The sequence below is a fragment of the Cavia porcellus genome, unplaced genomic scaffold (genome assembly GCF_034190915.1).
Source record: "Cavia porcellus strain 051 isolate PalLab524CR breed Dunkin Hartley unplaced genomic scaffold, mCavPor4.1 scaffold_11, whole genome shotgun sequence".
In the NCBI taxonomy this organism is placed as follows: Eukaryota; Metazoa; Chordata; class Mammalia; order Rodentia; family Caviidae; genus Cavia; species Cavia porcellus.
Window position 1 is genome coordinate 22,551,991 of NW_026947494.1, and position 10,878 is coordinate 22,562,868.

General features: G+C 30.8%; 1 protein-coding gene across 2 annotated transcripts in view; it reads right to left on the reverse strand.

Moving 5' to 3' along the window:
• The window catches only part of Cdh9 (cadherin 9), a 141,414-nt gene extending 130,791 nt beyond the window's left edge, over positions 1 to 10,623 (reverse strand). Inside the window, exons 1-2 of one of the 2 annotated variants that reach the window (XM_063258019.1) lie at positions 10,360 to 10,623; positions 2,743 to 2,847 (exon numbers count right to left, since the gene is read on the reverse strand). The gene's annotated coding sequence lies outside the window, so the exon portion shown is untranslated. The remainder of the gene's footprint in view (positions 1 to 2,742; positions 2,848 to 10,359) is intronic. The other variant, XM_003463624.5, reaches the window with a different exon arrangement.
• Between the last annotated feature and the right edge of the window lie 255 nt (positions 10,624 to 10,878).

The window sequence follows — 10,878 nt, forward strand, 5'->3', positions numbered from 1 at the left end:
GGAAAACATACTAGAAAAATGAAAATTATGTTAAAAATAAAGTCACCAGATAGGAAATGAATTACTACTATTTACATTTGACAAGATTCTAGAACTGACCCTGTGATTCCTAAAAATGCTTTGTTTAGTGAAAATTGAGTAAATATTTGGTGTTACATTGAGTAAATATATGATTATACAACTAACACACTAAAACATATGATCTGAATATTTCCTATATTTTATACTATTAATATCATTTTATAAGATTTAAGGATATAATTCAAATGACCAACATCATCCACAGAAATACATGACACTCATGGTACCATTAGAAATGCTACTATAATTATTCAATTATTATAATTTTTATTCAATCCCCAATAAAATCTTCATACAAGTGAGCAATCTTTATAAGCCTTACTCTTTTTCAGGTCACGAATGTCATTTACAGTCATGAATATAATTCAAAGAATAAAAAAAAAAGAAATCATAAGAAAATAGAAAAAAATATTAAATATCTGGCATTAAAATTTGTGCTGTGAGACAATATGAAATTTTACTATTTATTTTAAAAAAATTCTATAACTTACATTTCTAAAACCCACGAGTAATATTCCTATAAAAAAACTTTAGGTAAAAATTTCACTTTATTTTTGGAAGTAATATTCATGCTCATTTCAAAATAGTAAAACCATGCATTACAAAATTATTAAAATATGCAATTTACATCATATGTCATATTGACTTAAGAAACAATATTACGTATGTGTACTAATATTCATAATACTAAAATTTACTTCTGAGGTTTATTGTCTTTTATGTCAAGAACAATGAACTAAATCATTGAGTTAAGTTCGATTTCTCTCCTAATTTCACACACGAATGTTTCAAATACTGTTTACACAAATATCAAGAACTTGAGCAATAATATTCTTTTATATTAAGAACAATGATAAGCATCTTGTGTCTCCTTGCGATATCCTAAAATACAAATGCTAGTAACATCTTCATTTTACGTAAAGCACCCCCAAGACATTGTAAGATATTTCCAATATATATATATATCTGAATCCAGCACCCTGCTGCCCAAGCAACATAAAATTTTGCTTATTACTTTTCAGAGCTGAGACAGTTTGCATTCATGGTGAAGATAAACTACCACCAAAACAAAAAAAGTCAATGCAGATTCCAGAATAGAACTTGTTCTTCTGACAACATAAGCTTGTGTGCTTTGGTATTATCCCAAGAAAGTCACATTGCCAGGAAAAACAATTTAATTTGTGGACTGTTAAAATAGTTCATAACTCTTCTGAGTGATAAGAAAAGTTTTTAATAATATTATAAAAGTTACGAAGATACATCCAGAAAAAAATGACATTAAAAATTAAATACAATTTTTTTAAAAAAGCATGATAATTTGGCTATTGGAAACTACATTTTGAAAATTTTAAGGCAATGACTTTCAGATGTATTTATGACCATGCATTTATAGCATTCCTTGGTAAAACTTTCAAGTCATACTGTTTACATTTTGAATGTGGTACATAGGAAATACTTACTTATTGAAAAACTCATAGATGTTAGAAAAAATGACATATGGATAATAATATATAACAACGACAGAGAAAGACAACAGTTTCATGAAGTACAGTATCTATTTTGGTGATCTGCAAATCTCGAGTGATTTTGAAAGTGCACTTGAAATGTAATTTTGATTTCTCAAATATTTCTTGAGGAAATTGTGTGTTTTAAGGATATTTCTAGTTACTGCATTAACTTTATAATCTGCATTACAGACATACAAACAGACAGCATAGTCTTAAGGCGCTAAACTAGAATGAAAAATTTAAATATGAGATAAAGCACAATTGCCAAATGTGGATTTAAGGCCGAGGAGTATTGACTTATTTGTGGAAGCAATAGGCTCTTGGAAATGTAAGGGAAGAAATAATAACTTAGTTAGATTATTTATTTATTTATTTATGTTTTGTGTGTGTCAGGATCAAACTCACGACCTTGCACTTGTCAGACAAGTGTTTATGCCTCTGGGTGAAATCCCCAGCCCCCTGGTTGGATTCTTAACTTATGAAATTATGCTATATAGAATGTGTTGCTGAGACCAAGTAAGCAGTTAAAAGACTATTAAAATAATAAAGCACGCAATGGACGGATCGATACGTAATTATGAATTACAGAATGCTCTTTTTCCTTATTGTGAGTTTAAAATAAGAGAAAATGAGCAAGGAAAATGGCTCAAAGATTACCCAGTGAAAGAAGAGATGTAGTTGTGACAAAAGTCACATCTCCAGAATTTGGCAGTATCTGCCCTGTGTAAAATGACTGCTAGTCATGAAGATTTATTAGCCATCCTTGTCTTTTGGAAACAGTGTAATTAATAAAAGCAGTCTTGAATTGATTTCAAAATACTTTTATTTATTTTTCCAAAATAAGCTTTTAAAAAGGAGTTATAGTTGTGTTTATTTTGTAGTCTAGATTCGTATCAGGATTACTGATTTCAATTTTAGGGACAGCTTTTAAAGGAGAATTTCTTCCACATAAAGTAGTTTGGACAGTCAAGTGAACTATAAAATGGTACTAACTGCAAAATCTAAGTAATGTCAAATGTGTATAATGAAGGGAAAATAGACAAAAATTTTTCTTCAAATTACTTTATGCTAGTATACAAGTCCTCCTGTTGTTAATTCCATGCTATATAAGCAAAAGTCAGATAAAAGAAGAAAATGACAAAGGAAAACTTACAAGTCGCTATTTTGTCACAATGGTGAATGTGATGTCTGAAAACTGACGCTTTTTGGGAGCAGCAGTTGTCTGCATCTGGACACGACCTCCCCAGCGAAGCAAGCGCTGTTCCAACACACAGAGATTGGAAACAGTGGGATTCAATTAGTTGGAAATTTGAATGTAGCAAAATGAAATAAACATCCAATGGACGGATCGATACGTAATTATGAATTACAGAATGCTCTTTTTCCTGATTGTGAGTTTAAAATAAGAGAAAATGAGGGCCTGATGAAAGGTTGCAAACCAACTTCTCGTTCTGCATTGATTGAAGTATCACATTATGGTGGGAGCAGAAGAAATATTGCTTCCAACTGTACTTGAGCACTGCCAGGTACACGGTGTCTCACTGTATGCAAATGGAACACGAGATTTATTGTCAATGTGAAATGGTGGATGAGGCGAAGTGCTGTTGTGGTGTTTATAATCCAAACTATTCAGGAGGCTGAGGCAGGAGGATCCTGCAAGATCAACATCAGCCTGAGCCAATTAAGGAATCTGCATCTCAAAGTTAAAAAAAAAAAAAAAAATGTAGGGTAGACATGGATAAGCCATGGAGCACTTTTCTAGCATGTGGAGCTTCCTGGTCTCCATCTGTAGTACCCAAAACAAAGCATGGGTCTCTTGATTTCAATCAGTCTGCATGTATGTCTCCAACGTATTTTCCCTCATCTGCTTATTTTAAGAATATGAAAATACACAATGATTGCCTCAGCTTTTGATTTCCAGCTTTCCTTAACAAATGTTCATGTAGTGTATACATGCAGGTTTGCATTCTTTAACTCTTGGACAAACTCTCTTATTAGTGGAAGGGCTTTCTCTCTCTCTCTCTCTCTCTCTCTCTCTCTCTCTCTCTCTCTCTCTCTCTCAATGAATATAACTTTAGTAATATTCATCTTTGCATGAGGCCCCTTTTCAGTTAGTTTAGATAGTAGAAGCAGAAAAAGTTTCAAAGAAAATTCTCATAAAACATATTGGAACTTCTTATTAATTTCCAACTTCTATAGAATTTCTATGTGGGAAAAGCCTCTTTCAGTTACACAGTGAATCATCTTTCACAATGAAAGCCAAGTTAAAAAACGGAAGGCACTTGTAGTTAAATATATTCTGCCATTGAAGTGGAGGAGTGGCATGGGGAAAAATGATAAGAAGCAAAGCAGTAGGTGTGGAAGCAGAAGTGTCAGCAGAGCTGGAGTTGAGATAAAGGAGGAAAGCACAAGTAAGAAGATAAATAATTCAGCACAGTTCACTGCTTGGGAAAAGTCTGTCTGCTTTCTATGAATCACCGAAGGTTTATGCTTAATTTGTTAGAAAGTGGTAGGCAATGTACAATTAAAGTGAACTCTATTTTAGGCACAAAATAATTTACAACTGAAGCAGAAGAAAAAGATAAAAAAGGTGGATAACTTTCTTTAAAGATTCTAAGTATATTTCAAGGATAAAATATCTATAATACTTTCAACACAAAATGTGGAACTTGGGACTGAGGATGTAGCACAGGCTTGGATTTTGTGAGGCTCTGAGTACAAACACCAGCTCTAATAATCAAAAATAAAAGCATCTCCACTTTGCATATTAGAAATATCAAGTCATCACGTATATTTAATCTATGTACATATATATTTGAACACATAAGCACATCATTTGATATATTATTTATGTTATCAAGAAGATTTTAAGTCATGCAAAATAAGAATGACTTGTTGGTCTCTGGACTGATACAATTTCTATTCTGTGTGTTAAAGTTGGTTCGTATTTTACTTTTTTGCAAATGACTTGATACTTCTTGACATTAACATTTTTCTCACAGTGTATATAACTGACGCTCAATTTCATGTACGTTTTTTACACAAAACCATGAATTGTGAAAAAATTGATAAATTATCAAACATTTAATATTTTAATAAATGATATACAACTGTAATTTAATAAATCCAAATACCCTGATATTTTAGAAAACATGTCATATTTGTAGAAAAACAATGTATTGTATGAATATATTCAGTATTGTCTGTATTGTGTGACTGAAAAATGACTAATTTTCAAAATTATGATTTCATATCTAGATATATATGTCTGCATATATTCTATGTCTTCATTTACATACATGTATATCTTTATCCATAAGTACAACTGTGTGTGCATATCTGTGTGGATCAAAATAAGTAAAAGAAAGTAAAACAATCAATTTCATGTATAAATCTGTTATAGATTTTTTAAGAAACAAAATATTATTTATAAACAGGGATATTTCCCCAAATCTGTAATCTGGAATGTTCAAACTAGTGTGAGAGCTCCATAAACACTTTGTATAGTATTTATTTATCAATATTTTTGCATAATTTTGAAAAGTATAATATACTAATACAGTTATTGAAATATAAGACATACATATGTGACAGATTCACTTTAATATAATATTTTCTTACTCTGAATATATTTAAAGATTTATTTTAACATAAAACTTACAAAGCCTAGTTTAGTCTTTGGTATTAAAGTGAGTAACCTCTGAATTAAATAAAGTGTTTTGATCTTCAACCAAAGTGTCATCTGTTAAACAAAATCTGTATACTGCTGAAATCTGGTGAGAACTATATGAATGACAGTGATGTGACATTATTCAGCTGGAACTACTATGAGACTCTGCTGTTGAGAAAACTGTGGAACCTTAGCATTTTCTTACATTTATCTAAAAATAAAAACGTTATAATGCTTTTACTTGTTCATGATGCAATATGTATAGTTTCCACCAAAAAAGAGTTTAAATATCTCATGCTCCACCTTTATTATACATGAAGCCTTTAACATATTTACACATGAAAATAACTAATTATGTTACTTCCTTTTATTTGGTATATTTTGATCCATATACAAATACGCATACAGAGTGGTACCTGTGGATAAAGATACATAGGTATATAAATGGAGATATAAACGTATATGCAGACATAGAAATACACAGACACAGACAGACTTGAATCTGTGAAACTAAATTTTCTTAAAAGTTTCAAAAGTGAACTTGAAATAAAATATTTTAATTTCTTTTAAATTACTTTTATTTTGAAGAATTTATAACACGCAGGTCCAAATATTTTGACAAAATTGTTTCTGTTACTTAGGTAAAGTTATAAAAGTAACTTGTTTCAGGGGAAAAAACATGTGGAAAAGAGGTCTTGAGCACTTTTAGGAAGAATGTTATAGTTCCATTAATGTAGCATGTGTAGCTTTTGACCCAGGAAGCAAATTATTGGTATTCATTTGCCTGGACAACACGTGGTTATGTGCATTGACTGTGTTTTTTTCAAAGTGACTTCTTCTTAGTATTGTGGATTTTGTATTAGTCTCCAAAGATGTTATTTTACTAGATATAAAAAGGTTGATTATTCATTCAATATTCTATTAGTAATATATGAAATGTAGTAAGTACAGCATATACCAATATAAAACATATCAGATATACATTAAGATTATATTAAAACTTTGAACTCAAACATCATGTGATAACTATTAGTTACTAATTAGTTACTAATATTTCCACTATAAATTGAAATAAGTGAAGGAAAAAATATAATGAATTCATTGCTGTTCCTCTTCATCATGGAATCGTGTCCAAAAACTGGACATGAGGGGAAAATATTTTAATCTCTACTTATCAACTAATCATGTTCTGATGTTTTGTAATTAGAAAGACTAAAACTTCTCATCAAGAGAAGCAGAATATATGAGGGCACTATTCTTGTGATTGATTTATGATTTCCAAAATTAAAGAGATTGGAAAAAATAACTTTGAATGTCACTTTAAGAAATATTTAGCTCTTTTTCTTTTTCCACTTGTCATCCTAAAACAAAAACAAAACCACAGAGCAATGGACAACGATGCTCCCTGACACCTCCTTTTTCCTTGCATAGACAGTAAAATCCATTATCATGATTTATTTTTGGTAAAGTGTTTCTCGGTAGTGTTAACACTTGGTTGGGCTCCAGAATCTGTTTTGTCCTGGCACTTTACATCTGTAATGTAGCTCTAAGACCATCTCCAGCTAGTGCCATGTTTAAGAATAAATGCACTAACACGTTAGGACTGCAGCAGAATAAATGCTATAAAAACACTCTGCACTTTGCATACTTTACTATTTTTAAATAATGAGGATAATGGAGCTTCCAGGCACAGAAACGAAAGCAACTCATGAGTGGTAAAACTTTTCCAAGACATTCAAAAAAATAAAGGAATTATTGATATCTGTCCATCTATCTATGTATCATTCATCTATTGAGTAATGATCAATTGTCTCAACATACATATATCATTCATCTATTACTCATCTACCCATCAATATTATGAATGTAATTTTCATGACTTATCATGTTGTATTTGCACATAATGTTGACAGATTTTCATATGTCATTGGACATCTTTAGTTATGTAATCTGATCTTTTAAAATCTCAGTTTTCTCTACTGTAAAATCCCAGTTGGAAGTAATTCAACTTGCTAATGTAAAAGTTCTAAAATTTTATGTAAAAACCTAAATAAGATAACATCTTGGATGTTAATTGGATTAATTGGAATCTGTTTGGAAATATAAAATTCATTTTAAGATAAATATGCAAGATACAGAAAAATTAATTGGTTCATATTAGTAAACATGTTTTAGAGTGTTAAATAAAAGGGATCACATGATAAAAGCAGCTTCAGATTAGAATCAAACAAAAAGAACCTCTGTAAGGTCTATGTTGGTGACATTCAGCTTGTTTTTTTTTTTTTTTTTTTTTCAAGAAAACCCAACTTTAAATAAATTATTTAACAAGTAAAATACCCAAGAACCATTTTCAGTGACAAAAACCTCACCAAAGAACCTTATGCTACAGCGAACATATCTGTTCTTTTTTTTTTGGTATATATATATATATATATATATATATATATAAGCACACATTATATCTACCTATACATATTCTTATATGTGCATAAATGCATACCCTTAATTTCAAGTGTATATTTAAAATATTACATCTGACATTTTTTAAAGTATCACACTTTGTTTTTCAAGCATATGAGTTCTAAAATATAGGCAGATTTGAGTGAACAAATTAAGAAGAGTTCAAACTAATGAAAGTTACATTGAAGCTTCTGTGTTAATAACAAGTAAAATGCTCCATCCTGCCTTTTCTCTTTCACCGAGAACAAGTTACAGGCAATGTTTATTTTATACAATCCTATGTACTTTCTTAAATTAATTTTCATCTTTATTTGTTCTCACAAAGTATACTGCCATGTTCCTCGTATATTTTGTATTACATACTTTTAGCTACTCACGAAAGCATTATGAATAGATATCCGGACATAGTTTAGAAATATTATGAAGAAAGACCATCTTGCTATGATTGATGCCATAAGACAGATTAACAAGTAGGAAAGAAAAATCTTTTTTTTTAAAAATCTCATTAAGGACATATATCATGAAAGAATATTGTGTTCACTAAGCTCTTCCTCCAAGGCACTATAACAACATTAAAAAAAAAAAAATTCATTCTGTCAATGCAAGGTGAGGTGGAAAAAACTTCTGAATCATACCCAACTTCACACTGAAAAATGTAATTTCAATATCAACTTTGAATTGTGATCTGGCAGTGGAATAACCAATTTTTTAGTTATTTAGTGAATATAAAATAAGTAATTAAACCATTACAGATATTTTTAAAACTACCAAATAGTATAATTTAAAGGAAAATGCAGTTTTCTAACCTAGAAAATGTTATATTATTAATATATTATTACTACTGTCAAATATATTTCACTTAAACTTTATCCACTACTTTTGAATTGCCACTACCATCTGCTTACTTAAGAGCATTTTCTCATTTGTCCAAACTAGATTTGCTTATAGCATATATTTTATCATATTTTTTTCATTTTTCAAAACATATCCATACAAATTTGGTAGTATTTCCACGTCAGCCTGTGTCTATTAAATGCATACAATTACTTATGCATTCTGAGCTTCAGAAAACTTTACTGAAGTCCATAATATGTTTGGTAACAGGAGTACAAATACACGATGTGTACTTTACATCCAAGTTCTTTATGTAATGTGCTGGAATAGCAGATTATTTGAATATCTTTATCTCTCAAAAGATCTACTGTTCAAATCTGCATTAACCAGCTCCACAGTTACACAATGTGTTCCACAGTTGACACAGCATTGCCAGGCAATGAGCTAGTGACTGAATCTGAAAACAGTGGTTATTTTTATTGAAAGCAGTTTTTCCTTTTCTTTTTTTCCAAAATAAATGCATTGAATATGGGTAACACTTCACTTTCATAGATTAAGCCACAGGCAGCCAAAAGAAATTTCCTTCCTATTTCACAAAAATTACCATGTTTTTAATCCTACAATATCATTAATTCTTTACGCTAAACAGAATTTAGGAGTCTTGTGAAAAAAAAAAAAGAAAAAAAAAAAAAAACAGTTGACAGCTTCATATATCTACAATATAACATAATAAATTACAACAAATCCCAAGAATGAACTACCTCTTCTTGAATCTATATTTCATTACATCCTTATGAAAAAGTTGTTCACATGAATAAATATAAACTTATCTAGTAGCTGACAACTTTTCTCTTTTTGTACATTTGTTGTTAAAAAAAGAGCTTCTAAAAACTTCACTCCATTAAAAATATCTAACTATAAATACCATGTAGAATTATGATACCCTAAGAAGTAAAATTCATTAGCAATTACTGAGATTAATGTACATGCAAAAATGTAATTGCTATGAATGGTTAGACTGGAAAACAAACAACAAAATAAAGCTTTTCATCAAATCATTGCATTTTCCACATTGCCTCAAATTTTAAAAATGCTAGTATTGCTTTTGACACATTCAGTTTCCTGTGGTTTGCTTCAAGTCTCCATTCCATTTAGATCCATTTGCCAATTACAGTTGAAGCGTCTAAATTTGTAACATTGACATGAGAGACAATCATAACTACTGAAGAAATCTCCTTTTCCTGTGTAAATGCACAACTTATATGTGACAGCTAATGCTTACTTCCATATGAGCCACTTCTGCTACTTGTATTTTATCTTATTTTTAAATATTGACTTAATAAATTATAAATATGCCATATTTTTGATAGTTCTGATTCAAATTATTGGAAGAAAAGTTATGAGAATGCCAGAAAGCCATTTCAAATTAACATAATAAAAATGTCTATAAACACATTCATAAATGAGAAATTCAAAGCTCCTGTAAGCAACCAATACAATTTCAAGTTTAGCTTTATTTTTATGATAATATTCTGTACGGACATTTGAGGACTATAGGAAGAGACTGGATAGGGATCAGAGTTTTTAAAAATAAGAAACAAATATTGTATGTTTTAGCAATGGCATTTAAATTTAAATATTTCTTACCTGCTGAGAGAGAGAGAGAGAAAGAGAGAGAGAGAGAGAGAGAGAGAGAGAGAGAGAGAGAGAGAGACCTAGCAACTAGAAGCAATATTTGCACTACTTCACTGAAAAAAAGCAAAAACTAGCCAGCTTGTATTTTTAAGCAAAGTAAGTAGCGCTTACCTTATTTGAGTTTAGCTTTGCTTAGCACTGGCAGTTCCGTTGTGGCTCTGTCTCATGCCTTCTCTTTTCTTTTTATGGTATCTTCACAGCTGAATCTTCAGGCATCTCAGTGTGCCTCTCTCTCCAGCATCACTTTTAACTCAGACAGGCAGGAAGCTGAAGCCAATGGAACTCTCCTATCTGATTGGTTTCCATTCCGCGTTTCTGATTAATAAGCGACGTTCTTCAGAAAAGAAGATATTGCAGCTGATGGCGCTGCAGGGCTCCAGGCTTGGGTTTGGGGGAGTAAAGACTTCTTTGGGCACAGCGATTTGCAAGCGAATAAAATGGGAGGGCTCAAACAGGAGGCACCATCAAAGACCCCTACAAGAGAAAAATGCCCCAGTGTTTTTAGTCTCTCCTAATCAGCTCTGCTTAATCTGTTTGTAATTGGGAGAAAAAGGTCATAGCATGTCTATAATCTGTAAAGCATCTGTAAAAAATATCACATAGACGTGCTATTATTCAAAATAAATTTTG